General features: G+C 31.5%; 1 long non-coding RNA gene across 2 annotated transcripts in view; it reads right to left on the bottom strand.

Annotated features, from left to right (window-relative positions):
• LOC111640392 overlaps window positions 1-26,910 on the bottom strand; it is a 65,832-nt gene extending 38,922 nt beyond the window's left edge. Inside the window, exon 1 of one of the 2 annotated variants that reach the window (XR_002759267.1) lies at window positions 26,828-26,910. This is a non-coding gene — a long non-coding RNA (uncharacterized LOC111640392). Of the gene's footprint in view, window positions 1-26,571 lie in introns of both variants that reach the window. The other variant, XR_002759266.1, reaches the window with a different exon arrangement.
• Between the last annotated feature and the right edge of the window lie 345 nt (window positions 26,911-27,255).

Here is a 27,255-nt window from a genome sequence, read left to right as displayed (position 1 = left end):
TTATTTTTAAAAAAAAAACATTTTCAGCATCTTCATCAGTCCTCTTCAGAATCAAATTCTTTTTTCTGCTTTTATAAGTGTTTCCAAACATTCGTTAGAATTTTAATATAGCTAACAATACTGGAGTGTTCTATACATTTGGAAATTTATATTGGCAGATATCAAACAAATTCTTTTGAATTCTTTCTGTTTGTATATCTGATGAAGGCCGATGAACAGACTGAAAATATTTGCTTTTAAAAAAATAACTGCTGGAAGAAATATTAAAGCACTACGTAAATTATTAGTTATCTTGTTTCCAGCTTTTATGAATGTTTTTGAGGACCTCAAGTGTTGATTCTTCAAAAAGCTGGAACTTTTCTACTAAGCCACAATAGATCACCTTCCTCACTTATCCAGCAAATTTTCATTAGCATAGCAATGACACCCCACTATGGGAGAGACTAAAATTATAAGAGTTTACAATGATTTAAGGTTAAGAAACCTAGAAAAAGTTTAATATTCTGTACCAACAAGAAAGGGGAATATATATTAACAGTAATAAATGTGAAACATTACCACTAGCATGGCAACATTTAATTGACAATCCCCTAATGCAGAGGTTCCCAATTTATTTTTATCAAGGAACCCTATTTTACCTTAATAAAAATGTTGGAACCCTGAAAATATCAATACTAGATAGCAACTTTACACCAAAACTATAATTAAATATAATCAAAATTAATTAATTAAAAGCAAATCAATTAAAAATTAAAACAATGTCTTTAAAAACCATTTAAAAGTTGTTTTGAAATTTTCAAATTGTAAATCAAATTTATTTTTAAATTTACATTATTTGTGCGAGATGGTGATAGAACATTTTGCTTTTAATAAATATACAGGTAGCCCTCGATTTACGCCGCAGTTCTGTTCCTACAAAAGCCGGCGCAAATCGAATCAGCGTAAAACAAACCCGTATTTACAGTGAGGTATAAGGTTAGGTTCTACATAAGTGAAAAATAAGCTAATAATTTTGTTTATTAATACAATATAATACAAAATACATATAAATTTTTAATTTTTAAAATGTATTTTATCATAAAATAAAGTAAAATGTTTTTATTTAAAAATTTTAGTTTCGAATTTCTTACATTTTTCGGAAAAAAGTATCCATCTTTAATTGTTTACATTTTTGATTTCTTTCATTAAGAATTTCGGAATATGGTCGAATATGATGCTCCTTTTTACATTTGCACTTCGCTCCCAACATTGTCTAACTCACAAACTTCATCCGTCAAACTTTCCTTAGTTGAAAGGATACGTTAACCCGACGTAGAGCTACAGACGAGCGAAGACACTGATTGGTCGACCACCGGTCGCCGTAGCGCATATATAAGGTCAGTTTGAGCGGGAAAATTCAAGGTGGCTAAGGAGAGATAAATATCGTCTGGCCAACGAGAAGTAGATTTGTCTCACTAACGATAATTTGTGATCGCCGGAAGTGCTATTGCGTCGTAAGGTGTTTTCCTGAATGAACTGATACGGGATACATTCATTGGCGCTATGGATTCGGACGCCATTTATTGGACTATTAAGTTTAATAACTTGACTCGTGGGTACCTAAACGTTTAGTATTTTAATATTAATTTAATGCAAATGTATACATACCCAATAATATTAAACAGAAAAAATAAATATATTTAATAAAAATCTTTGTTTTAACGAATGTACAATGTCGCGGCTCGGTAAATACGTCAACACTGAAATGAAAATCAGTCTAGCATACGGAAAATCAGGGAATTACACCTCAAAACGGCAAATTGTGCAGCGGCGTTATTGTGAATCGGCGTAAACCAAGGGCTATCTGTATATATATATCATCATCATCATCATCAGTTATCAATCCACTGCAGGATGAAGGTCTCCCCAAGCCTCTTCCACAATCTTTTGTTTTGAGCATTTCGCTTCCATGTTGTGTCAAGATGCCTCTTGATCTCATCAACCCACCAAGTGTGAGGACATCTTCTTGGTCGTTTTCGATCTCTTGGTATCCAATGAAGAAGTTCAGATGTCCAGCGATGGTCAGTTCTTCTTGCAATATGTCCAGCCCACTGCCACTTGAGGGATTTTACTCTAGCGATGATATCGGTAACTCCTGTCATTTTCCTGATCCATGTTATACATTTCCGATCTCTCCTTGTTATGCCAAGCATACACCTTTCCATGCTCCTTTGGGTAGTCTGTGGTCTTTGGATCTCTGATTTTCTAAGAGTCCAAGTTTCTGATCCATAAGTGAGAACTGGCAAGACACACTGATCAAAAACCTTGCGTTTCAGGCACAGGGGCATCTGTTGGTTTTTCAAGACTACTATTCCTACCAAAAGCACTCCAGCCAAGTTTTACACGTCTGTTTATTTCCTCCTTGATGTTGCCATCCATTGATATTCTTTGTCCGAGGTAAATGTAAGCATCTACCTTTTCCAATTCCATGTTATCTATCAGTAGTGTTTAGTAGTGTTTCCTCACATACAAAACTGTTTTACATAATTTTTGTCTTGTTCAAGTTCATCTTTAAACCAACTTCTTTACTTTTGTTTGCAAGTTCTTGAATCATGTCCTGGAGCTCTGAAGGGCTATCTGTAATGATGGCTATGTCGTCAGCAAATCGAAGATGTGTCAGGTGGTCTCCATTTATCAGTACACCATTTTCTCCCAGTTCATTGATTGAAAAACACTTTCTAACACATTTGTAAAAAGTTTTGGGGAGATAGTATCACCTTGTCTCACTCCCTTTTCAATTTTAATATCGTTGGTATCTTAAAGCAAGCAAACTTTTGTGGTTGCCCCTTCATAAATGCTCTCAAGAATTTTGATATACGTAGCTTCAATACCATAGGCCTTCAGAGATTTGGTGATTGCTGATGTAGTTATAGAATCAAAAGCCTTTTCATAGTCAACAAATGCAATGCATAGTGGGATTTCGTATTTGTTTGACCTTTCAATGAGTTCTCTCACAACCTGAATGTGATCAAGTGTGCTGTATCCACTCCTAAATCCAGCTTGTTCTCTTGGTTGGGCAAAGTCCAGTTGTTTTTGTAGGCGATTTGTCAGTACCTTGGTGAAAATTTTGTAAGTCACTGGGAGAAGGCTGATAGGCCTATAGTTCGTAAGGTCTTCTATGTCACCCTCTATATATATAGACAGATTTAACTATTGTATTTTTATTTGTATGTTGAATCCTCTTTAAGGTTATGAGTTTTTTTCTAATGATTTTCTAACTTTAGTTTATATTTTACTGTTTCTGTTTTTATGGTTTCCATTATCTTGTCAAAGATTATAACATGATTTTAGTTTGTTCTGTTACCAATAAATCAGTCCCCATGGTTTATAAAACTATAAATAACTTTAGCACGTGTATAGTCTCAGATCAAGTCCTCATAATAGACTCACAAAAACCTTTAAGTGACCAGTAAAATATTTAATTGAAAAAACAACAAGCATTTTCGACCATATTTTTCGGCCTTCTTCAGGTTAAAAGTTCAAATATTTGAAAAGCCGTTGTGCTTAAAGATTTAAAAGTTTTAGAACGTTTTGGAACATATCCAACTTTGCATATAAAATTCATTATGCGCATGCATATCAAGCATTGCATAAACAAAAATATATTTTAAAAATATTATTTTACATCCACATGAAACGGTGGAAAACACCTTAAATAGAGTTGTGGGGGTCTTCCCCTTCATAAACTTCCAAGCTGTAGAAATATTAATCACATCCTTATAGTTGATGCAGTTATTGCATAACCTTGCTTTATATATTTCCAGAGTTTCTAGCGTTTGTATGTGTTCCCTTCTGTATGATAGTTTAATGATTTGCGCATTATGCAAGTCGGCACTTATGCCCAGGGTTGAAGCATAAGTAGATAGGGCAGTGGTGCATTAGTTATGATCAATGTCATATTTGTGTTTGTGTATACGCTTATCTAGAGAGCGTATCGTGGAGCCAATATATACAAGGTCCCTTTAAAATCTATGGTTCCTTAATGGGACAGAATATACCCCTGGAGCAAATCTTTCATCTGTCGTTTTTGCAGTTGTGCAGAATATCATAAATAGTACTATGCCTCTTATATGCAATTCTCTTGTTTGTACATGCAGCAATTTCTCTGTAAATCAAATCAAGATGGTGGTTATATTCAACCACAGCCAAAGACTGAGAATTATTGGAGTTATAACAGCATACATGATAATATGAAAGGTGTGTTAAAAGGATGAAAGATACTCGAAAAATTTTAAAAATTTTTTGTAAATAGTCATAATTCAATTTTTTCAATTATTGGAGTTGTTTATGTGTGAGCTATCGTTGTCATTATTATATACTTGCGACGAACAGGCAAATGCAAGGTTCTGAATTAATCTTCGCCCATACCCGTGTCATTTGGCTAAGTTCTGGATGTGTTGTAATTCTGCCAATGTATCATCGAATTTTGAGTGGTGTGTGAATGCTCTTTTGGTTAGGGCCCTGAACGCCACTACCTTGTACAAAAAGAGATCATCATTGGACCAAATAAGCAATTCAAATGAAACCTTCCTTAATATCAATATACAATTAGATGGCGACAGGATATCGACCAAGGTCCATTACAAGCCATGCTATACAACTCTATTCATTCCTGCCAATTCTGATGACCCCTTTTCGTTTTTATGGGGTGTATGGAAATGACATAATGAGTGAAGGCAGAGTGAGACAGTGGTGCATTGTGTATAAAAATGGCCACACTAACGTTCACAATAAACAGTGAAGTGGCTGACCAAGCATTCTGACTAATGAACTGATGATAAAAATCAATGAAAAATTCGTGAAAACCACTGCTTTACACTTACAGAGCTCTCATTTGAGTTTCCACAAATTTCACAGAGTTTGTTCTAATGCACAAGCTAGGCTACCATAAGTTTTGTGCCAGATGGATACCGAAAATCTTGTCAGATGACTACAAAAAAAACAGCATATGGCAGCATCGTTGACAATTTCTGGAAGCCTACCACAGAGATGGTGACTCACTTCTAGTAACAGTTGTAACTGAGAATGAGACTGAAATAAAAGATGAATTGTGAGATAAAAAACTAGTCTATGGAGTGGAAACACACAAGTTCATCTACAAAACCAACGAAATGTTTGCAAACATTGTCAGCAAGAAAAATCATGGAAACCGTTTTTTGAGACAGGAAGGGTGTGCTTCTGGTGGATTTCCTTGAACATGGTTCAACAATAAACATTGAGAAATATTGCAAAACATTAAAAAAGCTAAGAAGAGCAATTCAAAACAAACATCAGGAAAAACTGAGTTCCAAGTTTTTGTTTTTCACGACAATGCCCATCTGCATATGGCCAATTGCACTCGACAGCTCTTGGATGGTTTTGGATGGAAAATCTTTGATCATCTGCCTAACAGTCTGGATCTTGCATCAAGCGACTACCATTTTTTTCCATGCATGAAGTTGTGACTCGCAACGCTGTACTTCGATGATGACACAGAACTGCAGGCAGGCATAAATGAGTGGTTGAAGTCTCAGGCAGCAAAATTCTATGACGACAGAATTAATAAGCTGGTGCACAGTTATGATAACTGCCTCAATTTGAATGGTGACATGATGAAAAATAGTTTAAGAGTGTGGCTTTCAAATGAATATAATACAAAATGTTTCCTTTCACTTGGGTTTTTGTTTATTCTAAAACATAAGTTACTTTCTAAATTGCCTGAATACAAGAATTTCATTTTTTATCTATCATTTATGCCTTGAATCAACCCAACATAATGAAGAATAGAATTTTTGGTTGAATATTTAACAAGTATTGTTCTAGAGGATTTTTTTCCTCTAAAACAATGGTGTCCAAACCTGGTCCATGGCAATACAATACATAAAGCAATACGTTGACATCAAGGTAATCAGTCAGTGTTTTCTCAACATGACAATTTTAAAGAAGTTTGGCTTTTGGAATACTATTGGCCACTTTGCACAAAGCACAATGTGCCAACAATACATAAACAGCAGCCTTGAGTCATATCAATCCTCAAAGAACTTCATAATATGATCTCCAAGCATATGAAAATCTCTGTGTACTTAATCTTTATAAAAATGCACGTATCTGTAAGCCTTTTACCGGTGTGCATTTCATCACACTATACAATAAAGTTACAAACATTTTCGAATCGTTACAGTTCTTCTTCAGGTAACGATCCCCTAACAGAATGCGCTTCGATTCAAAGTTGTTAAGAAATACGATCCTGAACGATGTCCCGACCGCATTCCATTAGGGGTTCGTTATCTGAAGAAGAACCATAATGGTTTGAAAATGTTTGTAACTTTATTGTATAATGTGATGAAATGCGCACTGGTAAAGGCTTATAGATACGTGCATTTGTTACAGTACTCCGGTGTAGATATTCTATCATTTTTCAACCTTTATAGATTTGTTATTTCTCAAGAATTTAAATTTCCATCTCTTTCAAGATTTAAGGTCAGAAATGTGTATGACATATGATTTTGGCATCTTCCAGGTCCACCTCCACACTTTAGTCCATTGCATAAGCTGCCAATGCTGTTACTGGTTTCTTTTTCTTCATGGCCTATCACTTACTTTGTAGGAGTGAAACATGGCTTTCATATATTCATAATACTTACTGACACTATTATCTCTTACAAGAATCAAGTATACTCTTGCAAATGAAGCAGGCCTGGTAGATTCTCATCATTCCTAAGATGCATGTGCACTATTGGACTTCTATAATATATACATCTTACAGTTGCCTTAGCAATCTCCATATACAGGCCTTTTAAATTCCTGTTGTATCTATATTTATCATTCTACCTAAATCTAAAAACTTCTAATGCTTATAAATTATTTTATAAATTCTGTGAATAGATAGTTGATAAAATAATAATAATAGAAAAAAGTTACATATCTATCTAATCATGTTACTAGTGTTACAAATATTTGTATTATAATAATTTAGATTAACTTTATATCTGTTTAAAGCAGTTATGTTGTTGAGATTAAAACCATTTTAAAATTAGTAATAGTTGCCAATAGAATATAATGAGTTGTTTTTAAGATTAGTTTTACTTAACAGAGGTAACTGCAAACCAAATTCTTACGGATGACACACATCATACTTCAAACATATGAAAGGTGTTCAGAACAGTTTATCAAAAAGAAAAATTCTTAAGAAAATGTAGATGACTAAAATAGGTTTAGCAATAGTTTATGCTTGTTTTTGTAATGTATTTTTATTTATTTATAAAGATGAATATTGAGAAAGTCTAAAGAAAGTAAAATATGCTAGAATTTGTATGCATTGAAAAACTAGCTGAAAATTAGCTGAAAATGTTGTCCTTATTTCTTGTATTTTTAAAATAATTTTAAAGTAAAATTGGCATAAAATACTCATTTGTTAATATGATTATGTAACTTCTATATCAATGTAAACATGTCCAATACTACATTCAGGTCACTGTTTAAACTAGTTCAAATAAATTCTTAAACATTAAAATATGTAATTCTGATTTTGTATGCTTACAATGGATCTATAAAGGTCTTAAATGAGTTAAAAACCTATATATATATATAATGTTTTGTGTGTGTGTTTTAAGTTTATAGTGAATTAAACTTAGATGTAGAAAAGAAAAGCCAAGAATTATTAAAAAAACAGGTTTATACATACTGTTGCCTTAAGCAGTTTATAATAAAAATAGACAAGACACTAAAAAGGAGAAGCTGTTATCTAAAAACTATTTACTTATTACCTCCAGATAAATATTTCATAATTGTGCTTTGGTTTTAAAAATTGTTTATTGATAGTTATTAATTACTAACATTTTAAAGATAGCAAGTTTGTCCACATCAGTTATAAAATTCATTTTATTATTTATTAGCACAACAATATAACCTGAAGCTTTCAGTTATCAGTTTTAAAATGTAAAAATTATTCAGTAGTTTAATGTAATTTCAAATTAAATTTTGTACGAGGGCTGTTCGGAAAGTTTGCGGCCTTGCCTATATGCGGCGCTGCGATCAATTTTATTTTTGGCGGGAATAATTCAGCCATCTGTGCCAGAAATACGATACCAATTTCCGCTTGATTTTTCATAAAGTTTTGCCACGACAGCTTAGCAAATAGTAAGTGTGCACATGCTTTGTCAAAAATGGAGAAGACGGAGACTCATGCAGTCATAAAATACCTGACGAAAAAAGGTTTGACCCCATCTCAAATCAAAGCTGACATGGATTAAGTTTTGGGAGAGTCTGCTCCTTCGTATACCACTGTGAAAAAATGGACAGCCCTTTTTAACTATGGCAGAGAGAGTGTGGAAGATGACCCTCGCAGCGGATGGCGGTCAACTGCTGTCACTGAAGAAAATATCGACAAAGTTCACAATTTGGTATTAGCAGATCGCCGTTTGAAAACGCGTGAGATAGCTAAGACAACAGGCATCTCTGTCAACCGAGTGCATCACATCTTAACCGAAAATTTGGGTATGACGAAGGTCTCAGCAAGGTGGGTGCCGCATCTGCTGATTGCTGAGCAAAAACGTGTTCGCACTTTGATATCAAAGGAGTGTTTGGGCTTCTACCAGAAAAACCCACAGGATTTCTTGCGTCGGTTTGTGATTACTGACGAAACGTGGATCCGTTACTACAGTCCTAAAACAAAAGAACAGTTGAAGTAATGAAACACCACAGTTCGCCACCACCAAAGAAAGCAAAGACAGTTCCATCAGCAAGGAAAGTGATGACCTTTGTTTTTTGGGATGCTAAAGGCATCATCTTTATTGACTACCTAGAAAGAGGAAAGACCATTTTGGAAAAACTGAAAAAAGAAATCGAAGAAAAGAGGCCACACTTGAGGAAGAAAAAAAATTCTGTTCCACCACGATAATGCACCTGCACATTCCGCCAGAATCACTGAACAAAAGATAAACGAACTTCGCTTCCAATTAGTTACACATCCACCGTACTCACCTGATTTTGCCCCGGGTGACTTCCACCTTTTTCCAAACTTAAAAAAATTCTTGGTTGGAAAGAGATTCCACTCAAATGACGAAGTCATCTCTGAAGTTAACGAGTATTTTGCACACCTTGACAAATCGACCTATTGTGATGGCATAAAAAAGCTAGAACATCGCTGGAATAAGTGCATTGCTAACAAAGGAGACTATATTGAAAAATAAAAAAAGTTTCAACATTATTTTGTTTGTTTTTCTATTTGAGGCCGCGAACTTTCCGAACAGCCCTCGTATATGAAACAATCAATTCTTGAGAAACCTACATGTATCTGGAAAATAAAACACATTTTTCTTGGATGCAAATTAATTTTGGAATATCATTACATAAAATTTATTATTTAAACCCTGTTCACTTGTTGTGATGCCGATTTAATTTAAAATATTTCTTAATTAATAATAATAATAAAAAATGTTAAAAAATTTAAATTGTTTGTAGAAAATGTTTTAATTGTTATTACATTAAAATTTAGGAAAAGTTTTAAAACGATGACATAGATTAAATGTAATAAAACTACTATATTCTTTTATTTTTTATTGTTTTCAAACTTAAGATTGAAAAATGTTTGATAACTACAATATTTTTAATTTAGAAAAAACCAGCTTCATATTCACAATCCATGGTCAAGTAAGACAGAGAATTTATTAAACATTGGCTAAGTGCACAAACATGTAATGGTTAAGTTTGGATTCTTGATTATGAATATAAATGTTAATGATATTTATGAGAGAAGCTAGTAGTTGATGCAAACTTCAAAGCTCACATCCACTAGTGGCTATAAAGTTTTCAAGATTACTTACCTTTAAAAATCTACAGTTGGCTGCAATTCTTAATTTTAAAAAATGAGATATAATTATTTGTCAGTTTAAAATTGTTGGTATAATTTAGAATTTATCTACTGTGAATGAGAAAAAGTTGCTTTGAAAAGGAAATTTAAATAAACTTACTATTTTGTTGTTTTTAGATTATTAATTAAGTGATTGCTGTAATTCAAATCATATCTAATAAAGCATTTGGGTTTTTTCACTTGCTACTGATATGAAATGTTTCAAGTTGAAGTAATTGCTTATAATGAAATAATAACCTTCAGATAAACACAAATATTTACTAAAACTAATGTTTTGGTCTTAAATAATCTCTTATAAACACAGTGTAAAATAAACGACTTACTTCTGCTGTAAACCAAAACAGTGCTTATTTCCAAATATTTTCGCAAACGTTTTCGAACTTAGTTCTTCTTCAGGTGAATAAATCGGGTAGAATCTATGTTATTTGAAAATCTGAACGTAATGTTCTAAGGAAACTCGTGCAATCATCGTATTAAACTTGCGCATGCTCTGTAGATAGAAGGATCGCTTTTGGCTTCTCAACACTTGAGAAGCCAAAAGCGATCCTTCTCAAGTGTTGAGAAGCCAAAAGCGATTCTTCTGTCTACAGAGCATGCGCAAGTTTAATACGATGATTGCACGAGTTTCTTTAGAACATTACGTTCAGATTTTCGAATAACATCGATTCTACCCGATTTATTCACCTGAAGAAGAACTAAGTTCGAAAACGTTTGCGAAAATATTTGGAAATAAGCACTGTTTTGGTTTACAGCAGAAGTAAGTCGTTTTGGTCTTATTGAAAGATCTTCAAAGTACAGAAAATGGAATGATATAAATTAAAATACAGTTGGAAAATTATAAATGTTAAACATCAATGTTCACAGAACTGTAAAATGAATGTACATTCAAAATATTAAAAATTGAATACTCAATAATATATATGAAAAAGTGATGCACTATGGATACAGGAACCATGAGCCACTTTGTATAGTTTTCCACTCTACATAGTATGTCCACAACAGCTGGTTTGCTTAGTGTCTGCCATATGGTGGAGGCATATGGTATTTGCTTAGGCAAAATGATACTCGTGCAGATAAATTCAGGGAGAATGTGGATTGGATTAACTTTTCTGTGGTAATTGATATGCATATTGCTTGTTGATTGTCAGAAAAAAAGATTTTCAAAATAAGTATTTATGACAGTGTTTCTCAACGGGGGTGATATCGCCCCCATGTGGGTATTTTTCCATGTTGAGGGGGCGATTTGTAACAATTTATATTTTGGGGGCGAAAAACAATTTTCTGGATGATATAGTAAAACATCATATTAAGAATAATTAGATATTTTATTCGTTATATCAAACAATAATTAAACAAATAACATTTTACTAGTCATTAGTCCATTCAATGCAGTACAAATTTGGCGTTTATCTCGGCCCTCGGCATCAGAATTTTGAAGCGAAGGGGGCGATACTATGTAACGGTTTTATTGAAGGGGGTGACGATTCGTTAGAGGTTGAGAAACATTGGTTTATGTTATCACATCATGTACCTTTTTGAATTAAGTGAACATCAGGGTAATCAGTCAGTGTTTTCTTGATGTGACAGTTTTAAAGTTTGGCTTTTGGCCACTTTGCACAAAGCACAATATGCCAGCAGCCCATGGTATTCCATATAGAGAAGCCATATGAAAATAATGCATCTAAATATGTTGATTGTAATATCTGCAATTTATATATGGCATTTTCTTGTGTTTTATTTTTTTCTATCCTCTAGAGCAGTGGTACCCAAAATTTTCAATTATTAAGCCAAATTGTACATCAAAGAGGACCACAGTATTTTGTATAGGAATTACGCCTGTTTCTATCATTTATGAGGAATGTGTCAAATATGGTTGTGAATTGGATTAATGTGTGCCATGGACCAGATTAAAATGCAAAATGTTATAGACAAATATTGATCAAGTAGCACAATCTGTGCCAAAACCAGAACTGCAACAGTGCAAGATTATGCTGTGTATTTCATGAAATGTTGATTGACTAATTATACAAGACAAGTACTTACAAATGTAAAAAGCAATATGCAACATCCCTCATGATCAATTTTCTGACAAAAATATTATACAATTAGTATTTTATGAGGCCATTTAATATATAATCATTATTACACTTTAAAACTATCTATGTTAAACATTTAAGTCAGTGTCTGCCAAACTGTGTTATGTCACACTTCTGTGCCAAGAGAGATTCCATGTGTGTTGCAAAAGATTTAAAACTATAGGTAAAAATATGCAAAGACACCATGGACTGTCTAAGAGTGAAAATAAAATTTTCAAAATCTATATTATATTTTAAGTCTTGTTGATGGAAAACCATTTTTGTTAATTAACAAAAATTTTCAGCATTTTTAATTGTGCATTATTTAATTATTAAATAATTAATTAGTATTAAATTTTAATACAGTACAGCATCAATTATCCTAATCAATTCGGTACTGGGGTTCAGAAAATCGATTTTTTGGGTAACCGATTATGTATGAAAAAATATATTAACCTATCCCCATGTTGAAATTCGTTCAAATCCTGGCACGTCCTTAAGTACCCTCTCTCATGGTAGTGCCAGTGCTGCCAGCTAAAACATGCGCACAAACAAAAATAATATTGGAGTAGCCTAAGACACAGCCAAAGATTGCAGTGTCACAGCACTAGCAGAAATTTAAATTTGCCAACTGGAAAGCTTTCAGTTAATTGACGTTTCGGTCGATCGACATTCAGATAATCGATGCTCTACTGTAACTGCATTTCTGCAAATAATCAGAGATGGTAAAATCATAAGTCAGTTTTTCTGTTGCTGTGAATTGAAGGAAAGAACGACAGGAGACATCTTTAACCTGATAAACCAAAATGTCGTATTAAGAGGGATAAAGTGGCAAACTTGTCTTAGTGTTTGCCACTTTATCCTTGCAGTGAAGGCACTCCATCCATGGCTTACAAAAAACATGTATTACAAAATACATGTATTACAAAAAAATTCACAAATTAAAACTGTACATTGCATAATCACTATGAAGTTTTAGTGTCAAAATCTGTACCTGATGGTCTCCTGAAGATAGACAATGTTGTTAAAGTGATGAATTAAATAAAATCACATTCCCTACATTGCAGACTTTTTGCTTTCCTTTGTGAAACTGGATTCTGATTTTAAGTGTTTACTGCTTCATACAGAAGTGTGATGGCTCTCGAAAGGAAAAGTGCTCACACGATTTATCTCTCTGCGACATGAAATAATATGTTTCCTTTAATGCTGGAAATTCTGGATTTGAATTTCTTAACGATGATAATTAGTAGCTGAAAGTAGCATTTCTCAACGATCTTTTTGAGATATTAAACATTTTAAATTTGAATTTGCAAGGAGTGAATGAAAATATCATTACAATTGAAGGCAAATTAAAGTCTTTCACCGAAAAGTTAGACCAGGAAAGTTAAAAACTTGCAGCTTGATTGCTTCCCAGGTGGTCTTTTCCAAATGTATTTAAAATTTTGTCAGAAGTGCAGAAGACAGTAGAAAACCTCTATGTATCATTTTGTAAGTACTTTCCATCACTTGATTATCAAATGTATGAGTGGGTCATCAATCCTTTTGAAACACAACAGTACACACCTGCCATTAACATTAGCAGAAGAATAAAATTTAATAGACTTAAAAAACAATCCTGTGCACACAGCCTCATTTTCTATACAACAATTGTCAGAATATTGGCTCCAGAGTGAAATCCAAAATTTTGGATTTCACTCTGGAGCCAATATTCTCGATTAGCTACTACAGCCATTATATCTCTTTTGCCCTTTGGATCATTGTATCTTTGTGAATTAGGTTTCTCAGCGCTTATGCAAATAAAACAAAAATAAAAAACAGGAATGATTACAGATGGTAGATGATGAGTTACATATTTGTTTATCTAATTTAGAGCCTCATTTTGACATAATTCTTTCTCAAAATCAATTACATCTGTCTCACTAATAAAATTATCTACCTACATATTTTATATATAGATAAAACAATGTTATTTTATTGTTACTACACTAAGAATTTATTTATTCGTATTTATACTAATAAAGTATATTTAATTTTGTTGGGATTCTTATTTGGTGTGCCATGAATAAATTCTCCTTGTCCAGTGTGCTGTGAGGTAAAAAAGTTTGGCAGACACAGTTCTAAGTCAACAACCAGAAAAGCAGCAAAAGAACCACTCACATAAAAAGCAAATGTTTTCATCCACTTTTAAAAGGACATCATCAGACTGGTGTTCTAATGTGGAATCACAATTCATTCAAAAATCGTGTGAACAGATGAGAGTGAATCCACATTAGAACACTAGCACAATGACATCATTTTAAAAATGGTTGAAAACATTTGCTTTTTATGTGAGTGGTTCTTTTGCTTGCTTTTTTGGTTATTGACTTAGAAGGCTTATTAAATCAAAAATTTTTCTAATAATTGTTATATGAATGAAAAAGTTCATAATTAAAGTTAAAAATATATAAATTACATACATATTGTTCTACTCAATACATAAAAAATAAGTCCATATAAAATTTTTAAAAATACAGTAAACCCTCACTTAACTTTTTCCATTGACTTTGCATAAGTTAAATAAATTTTTTCAAAAAATTGTACAGTAATTTAAAATTTTTCAAAAAATTATAACTAATGAAGGTTTTCAATAGCAAGAATTATTTATGATACTGTGCATTATATTACTTTACTTCATAAATACTAAAAACTATACATTGTTGTATTCTGAACTGTCATGAAATATTTTGAGCTCATTTCCTGTAATAATAAATATGACAGCATAACCTACTAATGCTCATAAAACTTCTGTATACAGCCAATCATAATAAATCACTGTATGTATATCCACCTTCTTGTATTCAACATCAATGAAAACATTGCTAGCTCAGACTTTTGTACACTCAGACAACCTTCACCTCCTATCAGTCTGAGTTAGCAGGGGTTTACTGTGTATTGAGTGTGAGAAAACCAAATTTAATCAATAGGAGGTGCTTTTATTTTCAGCAAATTCTAACTGTTAGACAAATTTAAAAATACATTACTAAGGCAATCAACTAATTTCAAATTTCTTTTTTGATTAAGATGAGACCAGATTTATAATTAATCAATTAGGAAAACTGAGATCTAAGCTCAAACAATATTTTTCATACCAACAGCTAAAATAAATTTAACTACAATTCCATCTTTAAAGAATCTTAAATATTTTGCATTATTTTTTTTAACATATTTTATATCTATTGAATATTTTTTTAAAAGATTTCTGAAATTTTGAAAAATTGCAAAAGGAAACTTTATTTTCCTTTCACAATCTTCTAAATGTTAAAGCTGTTAAAAAAATATTCCCAAAACTTAGACTGAATATATACTTCCTTATAATATGTGTGTAAAACATTAGCATTTTTTTCAAATGACTAAAAGATAATAATGACTAAATGATCAGGTTTCAATATTTTATAATACTGTGACAGAAAATTGATTGATTCGTCACTTGAGGTAATGTTAACATTTTAAACACATTTCATACAGAAGCAGGATTCGACCTTAAGAATAAACAATACAATTTCCTTTAGAATCATAGTAATTAATGTTGGAGCCACGACAAAATTTGCACTAAATCAGATTAAAAACAAAAATTGTACTCTATTTTCAATTGTATGCCAACAAAAATCATAGGCAATTCAAAACTAACCAATTGAAATCAATATAGTCTATACCCATATGTAACAAGATGTCTGCTTCCATATTTTAGGACTAAGTCAGAATGTAAGGAAAATAGCAAGTAATAATTTGGAATTTTTTCTTAGAGATGACTGAGTTTTATGGGGGCTAGTTTATATGTATAATAAAATTTGTAGACTTTAAATATTCATAAGAGTATCTTGATATCAACAATGTAGTTTTCCTCTATAGGATATCACTACTCAGTAAATGTTTCTAAAAATTAGCAAAGACTGCTATATTAAAACAAATTAGGTAAAATTAAAAGCTTAGAATTAGTATTCACAAACAACTTTAGGAATTAAATTTGAACTGAAATACATCAAAAAACATTAATAAAATAGTAAACATCAAGAACATTCAAGTACACTTCAGTAGCATTTCTTTTCACTGTTTTTTTTAAACATTTTTATAATATAAACAATTATTAACTAATAATCATCAATAAACATTCAAAATTTTACTGTTTTTATAGTGGCAGTAATTACAAAAACAAAAAGTCAAAAGCTTTGACAAATATCTATTTTAATTAAACTATATTATTATATTTTTATTTAAGAAAATAAACTATTCTTACACACCAGAGGAAAATATACTTTCACACAAAAACCTTCGTAACTCCAGTGATACNAATGTGCAAGAAAAATCGTAACGTACAACCACCATCTGGATAAAATATACAGGGAAATCTCATCCATCACCAGGACTAAGATAGCGTACAGTAGGCCTAGATCCGTTTACAACTTGCTTCGCAACAGAAAAGATGCAATTGACTTGAAACACGCACCGGGGGTGTATACCGTCCCCATGTGGGATGACAGATTTAACAACCGTTTGGTTTATGTGGGATCAACCAAACGCTCCCTTCACAAACGGCTTCGGGAGCATAAATACGATATTGACAATAAAAAACACACTACCGCCCTATCAAGGGTTGCCACGGAACCGGGAATCACGGCTGACTTACAAAGGGCCCGTATGATCAGGATCTCTCATCGTACGGATCAACTGAGGGCCATGGAGACTCTTGAAATATATAAAGCAGGTTTACGCGGCACGTGCATTAATTCCAGGGATGCAGTCGGGATATCGGGCGCATGGAAGTTTTGTTATGAGGGAAACCACCCCCGTAACTGATTTGTTGAGTTTCCTATTTTTGGTTGTGTTCACCGTTTCGCAAATGAGTGGTTGCGCGTGCGCAACATTCCATGTTTATTCTTAAGTTTGTTTCTCGAAATTTTGAATCACTTAAAGTTCATTTTAATGTTCTGTTCCATAGACATTCGAATTCCTCATAAACATAGCCTGATGAAGACCCGGATGGGGTCGAAAACGTTCGCTGATGTATGAAGCTATTTAAAGTATCACTGGAGTTACAAAGGTTTTTGTGTAAAAGTATATTTTTATTTTCAAACAATTGTTTATTTTTAAAAAATTGTCTATATTTAGTGTTCCAAAAAGCTTGGCATTGTTCACATGCTGTTTGTGACATGTTCAACAACTTTCCTCTAATATATTCAGTTATTTGCTAGACATTTGGAAGTAGCATAAATGTTGAAAGTTCTAACTAAAAATTCCAGACAGATAATTAAAACTTTACAACTTTGATAAGCATAGAGATTTATTAACCACCTGTATATTTGTTATCATTAATAAACTTGTCTTCTATTCTTTGTAATTTAACAATAAAAAAATGAATAAACAATTACATCAAAATGTTCAACATTTGGCCTAAGATCACTCATAAAAAATTTAAAAGTTAGACAAGACTGATTGACTTATTTTGTCCTAAAATAAATTCTGATGTTATCAATTTAGATCAATTACAATTACATTTGAATTTGTTTTTACATTTTATCCAATATATAAAGAAAACTAAGTCTCATCTGATACATTCAGTATTAAAAAGTTTTCTACTGTCTTACCAATCAGCTAAAATATCTCACTAGTCAAAGTGTCAACTTGAATACAATTACCTATCAAAACATAGTTGGATGTTCTATTCAGAACCCAGTCAATTTATTCTGAAGTAAATCTATGCTTCAGCTAATTTTTATCTTGTGCAGCTATCAATATTGAAGCAAATATGTTAATTGCTATATTTCTTTTATTTTAATGCACACCATGAATTTGAAATCAAATTAACACCAAAGGACTACCAGATTATATTGGGCTATATTAATGCTACTATCAATAATTAAATGTTAGATAATTTGGCCTAGAGATAGGTGTTAGGTGCTATCTCTTCATAAATTTAATAATTATAATAAAATTAATATTTAATAATTAATTTAGGATGTTCTGGGAAAAAGAATTGACCCAAAGTGAAATATAAACCAGCAATTTCTGTTTCGGGCCAGTTCTTTTAAAGAACATCGGTATAAACCAACACACGGTCACACTACCTAATAAGATGTTGAATTTTGGTCACAACTGAAGGTATTCAAAGTTCAATTAGAATTAGGTTCAGTTTTCAGACCTAATATAAATTTAAAAAATAATAAATTTTAAACTTTAAAAAACTTTAAAAAGCTGAAAAACACTTATTAAAGTCTTAGTATCTACTATTAATAATTCAAATTCTGCATACTTTGTCATTAGTAATGAAATAAAATAATTACTTCATCAGTTTTAAGTTACTGTAGCATGATTGGTTAGCATTTTTGCAGTAAACCTGAACTCTGATTATAAACTAGTACTCATGCACTATCCTCTAATGCTAAATTCCTAATGTTCTCTTAAGGTTCATCAGATCAAATTTTGTCACTCCTAAAATCAATCTTTTGCTGACTGATGTCTGAGCACTAAAAAACTATCAACTGCTTCAAAACTGAAATACTTCATGTAAATCAGGGATGGACAACCTGCAGCCCGCATTAATATTTTTTGTGTCCCTCGTCGCATAAATTATGAATAAATATATCACTTTTCCAGCTTAAGGAAGTATGCAGCAAAAATTCAAATGTTATTTTCTACAACTTATGTATGTGAATAGTTTTTCCCACAATAAATTTAGTAAAAATTAAAACAAGAAACTGACTAACAGACACATCAAAAATAATTTAAAGCTAGCGGTGACTAATATTTAACCAAATAATTTCGATATATTACATTTACATCATTTCCAGAAACTAAATTGAGTATACCTACACTAATTTATAATTATATATAAATAAATGTGATTTACCAGCATTTTTCTTCTCTTTTCTCTGTTAAGCAGCCTGCATCATTTCAAAAGTTTCAAAATGCAGCCCTTTCATATAAAAAGGTTGCCCGTCCCCAATGTAAATGAAGACAAACACCAAAAATCAGTACAAATTAACTCAAAATAGTACTTTTACTAACATTTCTTGTTTGTTTGTAACAGACATCTTAGGAAATATACATAGAAAATTTGTTTCTATTTTAATTTGTTCTTTTAGTTCTGCATTCCAATTTATGAATGTTTGATATCAAATAATTTTCAAGTTTTTTTTACCTCTCTCTTCCTACTTTATAAGACAAAATATTCAATACAATGAGTATCAATCAATATTATGAGAACAAAATATTCTATTCACAAGTGTGATGAGAGTGAAATTCCCACATGATTAGATGGCTTGCACATTCCAGTCTCCACTTTCTTTACTTCATTTACATTATGTTTGTTTGCTAAGGATAGTTTATTTATTACAAAGCAATTATGCAATTTAGTCATCATCATCTCTACACTCCAGATCTTTCTGTCAGTGATTATGATTTCTTTAATTAAATCAAAAAATTTATTTTATTGTACTTGTTTTATGTTTACTTATTGTTTTAACTTTGTTTTTTTTACATTAATCCATTTTTTTGTTAATGTCATAACTGCAACCCAGTAGAGGTTGCAATTATGCCTCCAGATATTGCTACAGTTATTAATGAAGTGATGAAAATAACATGACTGAAAGGAATGTTCTTTCCGTTGACATGGTTAGAGAAATTATTCATATAATTACAATAGTAACAATGAGGGGTCCTCCACATCAAAAGATTGTTTGTTGGGAACAAAAAAAATAAGAAAACTGCATTTCATTCAATTTTGGAGGAAAAAAACTTTTTTTTGTTCTTCTCAGAGATACTGGAAGACAGAGACAGCCACAGCACTGTCAAAGCTTGGAAAAACTACATTGAATAAAAGTTTGTCAGATATTTTAGTTTCTTCTTTGAAGATGAGATACACATGCTTTTGATCAACTATTCCAATATTTATGCTAGGCAAAACAACAAGAAGCAAGATTTTGTGGAAAAAGAAGTAGAGATAGAAAAGAAAGAATATTGATACCCCAACCAGACTTGATTAAAGAACATAATTACAAGATTAGGAAATATACCTAGAAGATATATTTTGTTTCAACATACAGAATTCATGTAAAAGGAAAAAGTAGTGACCAATCTTTGTCAAATATGTTGATGTAGCAATAACGAATTCCTGAAGCTCTAGATAGCCATCCATCTAGCTGAGCATGTAAATTTTACATTTTGTCATGAGATAACCATAAGTCTACTGCAGACACCACTTCCAGAAGTGTTGGCCATCTAAGTAGAATGGTGATTCAGCAGATACAACAGCTAGCTCTCCAAGATTATTGTTTCTTACATAAGATTGAGGGGAACAAGAAGGTGATGTTGTCACTGTCCCAGCCAAACGAGGTACATTTGCAATAGTTGCATCAAAATTATATTTAGGACTTTCATTAAATACTTATGACATGCATATGAATCTCTTTTGTGCTAATGTTGAATATCTGCAACATTTCAGCAATAAATGTAAATTTGTATAAAAAAAATTACATGAATTGAAAAAGTGGAAAGTTTTGGCAAAAAAATGAATTAAATGATAAATGTCTAACAACTTTTATTTCAGAGAATCACAGCTAAATGCAAAATTTCCAGCAAAGAAACACCCAAATTCAGTATTTGAATGTTTTCGACCACTACTTTATCGGCCCTCTTATGTTATTTGCTTCTCCCCTTTCATATTAGCTCCTTTTATATTTATGAATAAACTAATCAGCAAAATTGAAACTCAAATGTCAGTTGTTAAGATATTCAGAATTTTAACTGTAAAGACCTAAAGGAGAACATAGAACATGTCTGAAAATATTAGTCTGTATGTTGAAGAAATTTTGCTAGACTAAGGTATAATAGTTGTTTTAAATATTGTATATCAAACACACCTTATTACTGAAAGACTTGTTTATTACGTCAAACAAATGTTTTCAACCCACTCAATGGGTCATCATCAGGTTATTGATGCTATACAAACCTTTACACTTGTTTGTTTACAATCATGTAGCATCAATAACCTGATGATGACCCATTGAGTGGGTTGAAAACGTTTGTTCAACATAATAAACAGTCTCTCAGTAATAAGGTGTGTTTGATATACAATATGCAAACAATCTGAGTATGAATTAAAGTTGTTTTAAAGAAATATTTTGACTTTTTAAAAGAAATTTATCCATTTTATTTAACAAAGTTTTTTTAATATTTACATTTATAACAAATTGTTATAAATACTAAACAAATTAAAATTATTCTTCAACACATACAACTATAAACTTTAATTTTAAAATAAGCAAACTTTAATTCAACTTTGACAAACATTTTCAATCTAATAATAAATCTGCTTCAGGTCTACAAATCTTAAAATGTTAAGCAAATCTATTATTAAATCAAAAGCATTTGTCAAAATTGAATTAAAGTTCGCTGGTTTTAAAATTAAGGTTAATAGATGTGTGTGTTGAGGAACAATTCATCCAGCATTTGTGAATAATTGTAATATTATCCCACAGAAAACAAGCTTGAATATATAATAAATTAGAGATGATATACTGTACTTAATTCTGCCCAATATGATCTGATACCAATAATTTTCCAACTGATCTGATCCTTGTTTCTATCAATACTCTACATGAGTTCGTAATATATGAAAGTTGAAAGCTCGCTGGTTTAGAGAATATTCTCTTTGTTCACTAACCATATAAGATCAAATGTAAAGAAATAAGTTTACAAATGAATTTACAGGTGCCTTTCAGGTGTATGCCCTAGGGAATTGTAATTTGCCTAGGCCTGACTCCAACCCTATTTTTTAGGCAAAAATTCAAACACACCTCAAATAAATTTATAATAATATAGAAAACTTTTCAGATTGAAAATTCATTGCTTAATCCCCATGTGGCTCAAAAGATAGCCAAATCTAGAAATTTATCATTAGATCTGGTAACATACTCACACATTGCCTGTTCATCACTATAAAACACCCTCTCCCAAATTGGTGCCCTCCAAAGTAACAATAATTATACATCAGTGATGAATCACACACAAAAATGTTTAGCCCTTTAAATGATTGTGGTCTCATGCAAACACATGCCAATTTGCCTATCAGGAGTGCATACAGTCATGCCAAGTTTGGTTACTCTGCACCAAATTTGGCTCCTTTTTTACTCTTTTGGCACAAAATAAAAAGTTGGCAACTTGGCTAATTTCTGGCTACACGCATGCAGCCATTAATGTAACTAGTGTCAAAACCAATCAGAATGTTGCTCAATAAAATTGACGATTTCATAAATGAAAAAGTGATTGACAGTGATGTTCAGCCATCTAAGCCAAAGATTTAATGAATGCAATAAACACCAAACACTGCTATCTGCAGTTTGAAAGCAGTGCAGATGAATATCTGAAGATGACATTTACAATTGAAAATATATATATTTGTTTCTTTTTCAAACAATTTTTAACAGAAAAAACATCACAGATTTCTTTTAATTTGTTTTGTTTAGCCATTCTGTTACACTACTCCACACTTCAACAGCAAATACAATCTCATTTTGTTTGATTTGAAAATCATTTAGAGCAGGGGTGTCCAACCCGCGGCCCAAAACAAGTTCCAATGCGGCCCAATAAACGTGTAAACAAAACTGACAAATTTTTAAATTATTTATTTATTTCTACGGCATAAACCTCAAAAAAGAAGTTTCACAAAGCCCTAAACCTTTATACATGTTTTATTTTTTAATAGAAAGGAAGTATTTTCAAATATTTGTAATGTGTGAATGAGGAAGGAATACTAAATAAACCTGGAGTCGTGACTCAAAGGACTATAGCCCAAAATTCGGGGAAAGGAGAGAAAGGCAAAAAAAAAAGAAGTGAGAAAGGTTGGAAAATTAAGGATCAATATTTGCATAACAGAAGGTCTATTTAACCTTTCTCACTTCTTTATATTTTGACCTTTCTCTCCTTTCCCCGAATTTGGGTCTATAATCCTCTGAATCCCAACTCTAGCTTTATTTAATATTACTTTCAGCATTGCAAGATTTGTCTACTTTTCGCCAAATTTAGGTACCCTTTTTTTAGTTTGGCGTAAAAAAATATCATTTGGCGCATTGGCTACATTTTGGGCTACATATTATTTATAAATATATTAGTTGAATAAAAATGCACTTTAAAATGGTGTTTCATTGTTGTTTTATTAATTAAAGACCCAAATAAAACAAATATTTGTGTTTTTCAAATAAATTTTTGTTTGACTTCTTTATAATAAATAAAATTATCTATTTCTAAGTAGAAATTAAAAGTGTCTGTAGAAGTAATTTTTTAAAATATCCTTTTTCGTGATAAAGTTTTAATACTTATTACTATAATCTATACATGTAAATCCTTAAATATATTTGTATATTTAAAAATTGGGTCACAATATATTGGTGACCCAGAACTCCATGACTTCTTCCAATGTGGCCCAGAGAAACCAAAAGGTTAGACACCTCTGATTTAGAGCATCAATTTTTTTTTGTAAATAAATTTACTTTTATTTAACTTCATTTAGTAAATTAATTCAAAATATAATTTAGAGTTTGATTTAGAGCTTAGAAGCCTTAACTCCCTAAGTTATACAACCTTGACCCTGACCCTAATTTTTTTATAAAGCAAACTAACAAATGTTTCTCTAGCAATTCATATTAATGCAAGTTGACTATGGTTTCTATTTGTTTTTGCTGGAACATTTAGCAGAAAAATGAACAAAATTACTTTGGGTTAAGCAGAGTTAATATCAGTGAGAGTGCATCATATTTACAATGTAATTGTTTTATGTTATATACCATATTATGTATTCTATCATTATATTTAAAGATACTACATTAAATGAAAAGAAGGTAATTATAAAGTTTAAGGGAATATAAGTTTCTTTAATTATTTTATTATAAAAAGAAGGCATATTTAATAGACATTCAGAAAACGCGTAACATTTTTCCGGGTGACCCATATATAAAGTGCTATAAACGAAAAATCATATGACTACTTATTGATTGTGCCCTGTTCGAGATGCCATTGCTTAAGCTTGTTTTCGTTGTGAGGCAGCACATTGGACAGCAGACACAGAAAAAGTGTCAGGTGACATTTTTTGGTGCAATCCGGTCACGTGACTACTCACTCGTCTCTGCCATGCCTCACATCTCTGATGTGTTTCCTGATAACTTAAAAATAATAATAATAATAAATAATGAATGACTATATAAAACAACCAAGGTAAAAACCACTCGCTTACGACAATAATTCTATCATGATATATATAATATGATAATAAATATTAGTCAGGTGCAACATAAGATATCTAATGTCTTGATGTAAATAAATAAAACTCAATTTTGTGAGAGTATTAAACACAAGATCGTGTTATTAATCAAACACGTGGCTTCTTTTCCATCTTTATTTAATTGATTTTGCTTAAGACATGAAAGAGATTAGGCCATTTAAAAGCAAACTGGAATTATTAGTTATTTATTGAATTATCATAAATTGTTATATGTTGATTTTAATTCATATTTAAAATGGAATGACGTTTTAATATTTTTATGAACAATGACTCCAAACTTCAGCAAATTCTTCTGCGAGAAGTTATTAGGAAACACATCAGAGATGCGAGGCATGGCGGAGACGAACAAGTAGTCAGATGACCAGATTGCACCGAGAAATGCCAAGTGACACACTTTGTACGTGTCTGCTATCCAATGTGCTGCCCCGCAACAAAATCAAGCTTAAGCAATGGCGTCTCGAATGGGGCACAATCGGTAAGTAGTCCTATGATTATTTGTTTATAGCACTTTATATACGGGTCACCCAGAAAAATGTCACGCGTTTTTGAATGTCTATTAAATATGCCTTCTTTTTTATTATGAAATAATTTAAAAACTCATAGCCCCTTAAACTGTTTATTATCAATGAAAATGTTGACTTTATACAACAAACAGACACCAATTCATAAATAATATATAACTAATACATTTAAACTTATAATTAAAATAAATAAAACTGTAGACTGGTTGAAATTTTGATCTACTATTCTATTATATCAAAATTTTAAAGACTACATATGACATCTGAAGTGGTAACAGCTTAGTCTAAGAACATTGACTAAATATTTGATGTATATTTTTGGATAATGGTATTCAAAACTACATTTTTGTAAAAAAAACTCACTGTTCAAGTCTTATTTAAAATAGTTATTTTTAAAAAATAAATTCTTATATGTTATTAGTTATAAAACATTTCATTAATATATAAAACAGTTTATATAGAATTAATTAATATATTCAAAATGTATTAAGTCTTTACAAGAAAATATAAAATGTAGTAAAAGCAAGTGTATATATGTACAGTGTACACACACACACACACATATATATATATACATACATAAAACAAAACATACAGAATAAAACTTGTAAAACTAACTAAATGTTTGATTATTCTATAAACTGGTTTTCTAATATTAAAAACAATTACTTATTGTGACTCAGTCACAATGCCAGACTGCAATTTTTAATCATATTTTAATTTAAAAATAAGCTTTCCTTATCCGGCCCGGATTTTCACCCATCTAACTCCTAAAGACGGCCGAAGGACGGACATCGGCGGGAACATACGGGCGCACAATTTCCACATCTATCGCACACCTATACATTCCCAACTATAACGAAGATAGATTAACACGAAATAAATACAAATTCTTTCTCTTCTTTGAATTAATGCTAGCAATAATTTAAATATATATATTTTATAAATATATAAAAATTTTACTATTTTAACTTTTTTAACACAAATGAATAATAATTACACAGTTGCAAACAAACTAGCAGACGAATAAAAGTAATTAACTTTACTTACGTAATAACAATAAAATTTATTTTAGTTTTATATTTCTGATAAAATTTATAGCGAATATCATCAATTACTTGTTTTTCTTTCATTACTGGCCAAAATTGCCGTAATACTTTTTAAAAATCCCTTTGTTTTCAATTTATAAAAAACAAAATCTATCACTTTGAAGAAATTACTCAAATTTATAATAAAGTATCAATTAACGGCAAGACGAGTTTCATCACTAACATTTTCACAAAGACATCGATTTAACATTTGTAATGCATTCTTCTTTAAACAGTTGTGTTTACACAACAAAGCAAAGACAACACAAAATAAGACAGGAAAATAATTCATTAATAAAGATTTTTAGAAAAAGTTTTGTGGAAATTTTAGGATAATCTTTCAGTAATCATCGCCGTATTGAATGTAAGGATAATAATAAGTTTGAAATTTAATACGGTCTACACAAATTACGGTAATTTGACAATTTCAGGTATTTCATCCACCTTTCTAGGAAAGAAAGTAATTTGGCTAAGGAAATGTTTAACGCCAAAAATGGATGTAGGGATAAATTATGAATCATTTCATCTTTTTTTAATTAAAAATGTTCTAATAAAGGATGACGTAAACTAGAACAATTGTTCCAGGGTTAGTTATAATAAAAACATTTGGGAATAGTTTAAAACAACGAGGTTACATTAGTGGATAAAAATAAGCGTAAAATTTGTAAAAGTGATAACACAGACTTACTGGGTGAAAATAATAATCGAGATTCGGCAATTCTGTCAATGAACTTTTATCAAACAAAATGGCGAATCCAAAATGGAGATCATCCACCTTTACATGGCGAATTAAAAACAATGCACTCGATTTTTATAATTACAACCACTGTTTTAACAGTAAACGTAACTCGATACTTCTTTATAAAACAATTTCCCACTCTTTGATTCTTCGGTCCTCTCGTAATTTTATAAAAACCTATGACAAAGAGAAGCTTCCGACTAACCTTTGCTCACTTGAAGAAACACTAACAACGACGTCATAACAAATCAGCCGTAAATCGGCGGGATTTGAAAAAGCGCCCAATATTAGCCTATAGTATGTAGAATTTGACGTCTTCCATATCCTAACCAGAAAATAGCCACGGCCGGACTGTTAACATGACAGAGAACAATTTGGAAAATCAAAACACCCCAGAAATTGTTCAAGGGGTGGTCCGTCCGTCTCGTCCCTCAGTACCCGGTCGCCCCATTCGGCCTGGCCCAATCCATAATGGACTGGCTAAATAAAAGATCCTGTTACGGGCCGCGAAATTAAAAAATTGCGCACAAAACAATCCGCCTCATTCGTCCTTAAACTAATATTTTCAAACTCGAAAAAGGTTAGCTATTAAATGTAATTTAAGCTCGTAAACCATCGAAAGCTTTTTAATTT

The sequence above is a fragment of the Centruroides sculpturatus genome, unplaced genomic scaffold (genome assembly GCF_000671375.1).
Source record: "Centruroides sculpturatus isolate CEXI.00-Female unplaced genomic scaffold, Cexi_2.0 scaffold1128, whole genome shotgun sequence".
Lineage (NCBI taxonomy): Eukaryota > Metazoa > Arthropoda > Arachnida > Scorpiones > Buthidae > Centruroides > Centruroides sculpturatus.
This window is presented reverse-complemented; position numbering and strand designations above follow the sequence as displayed.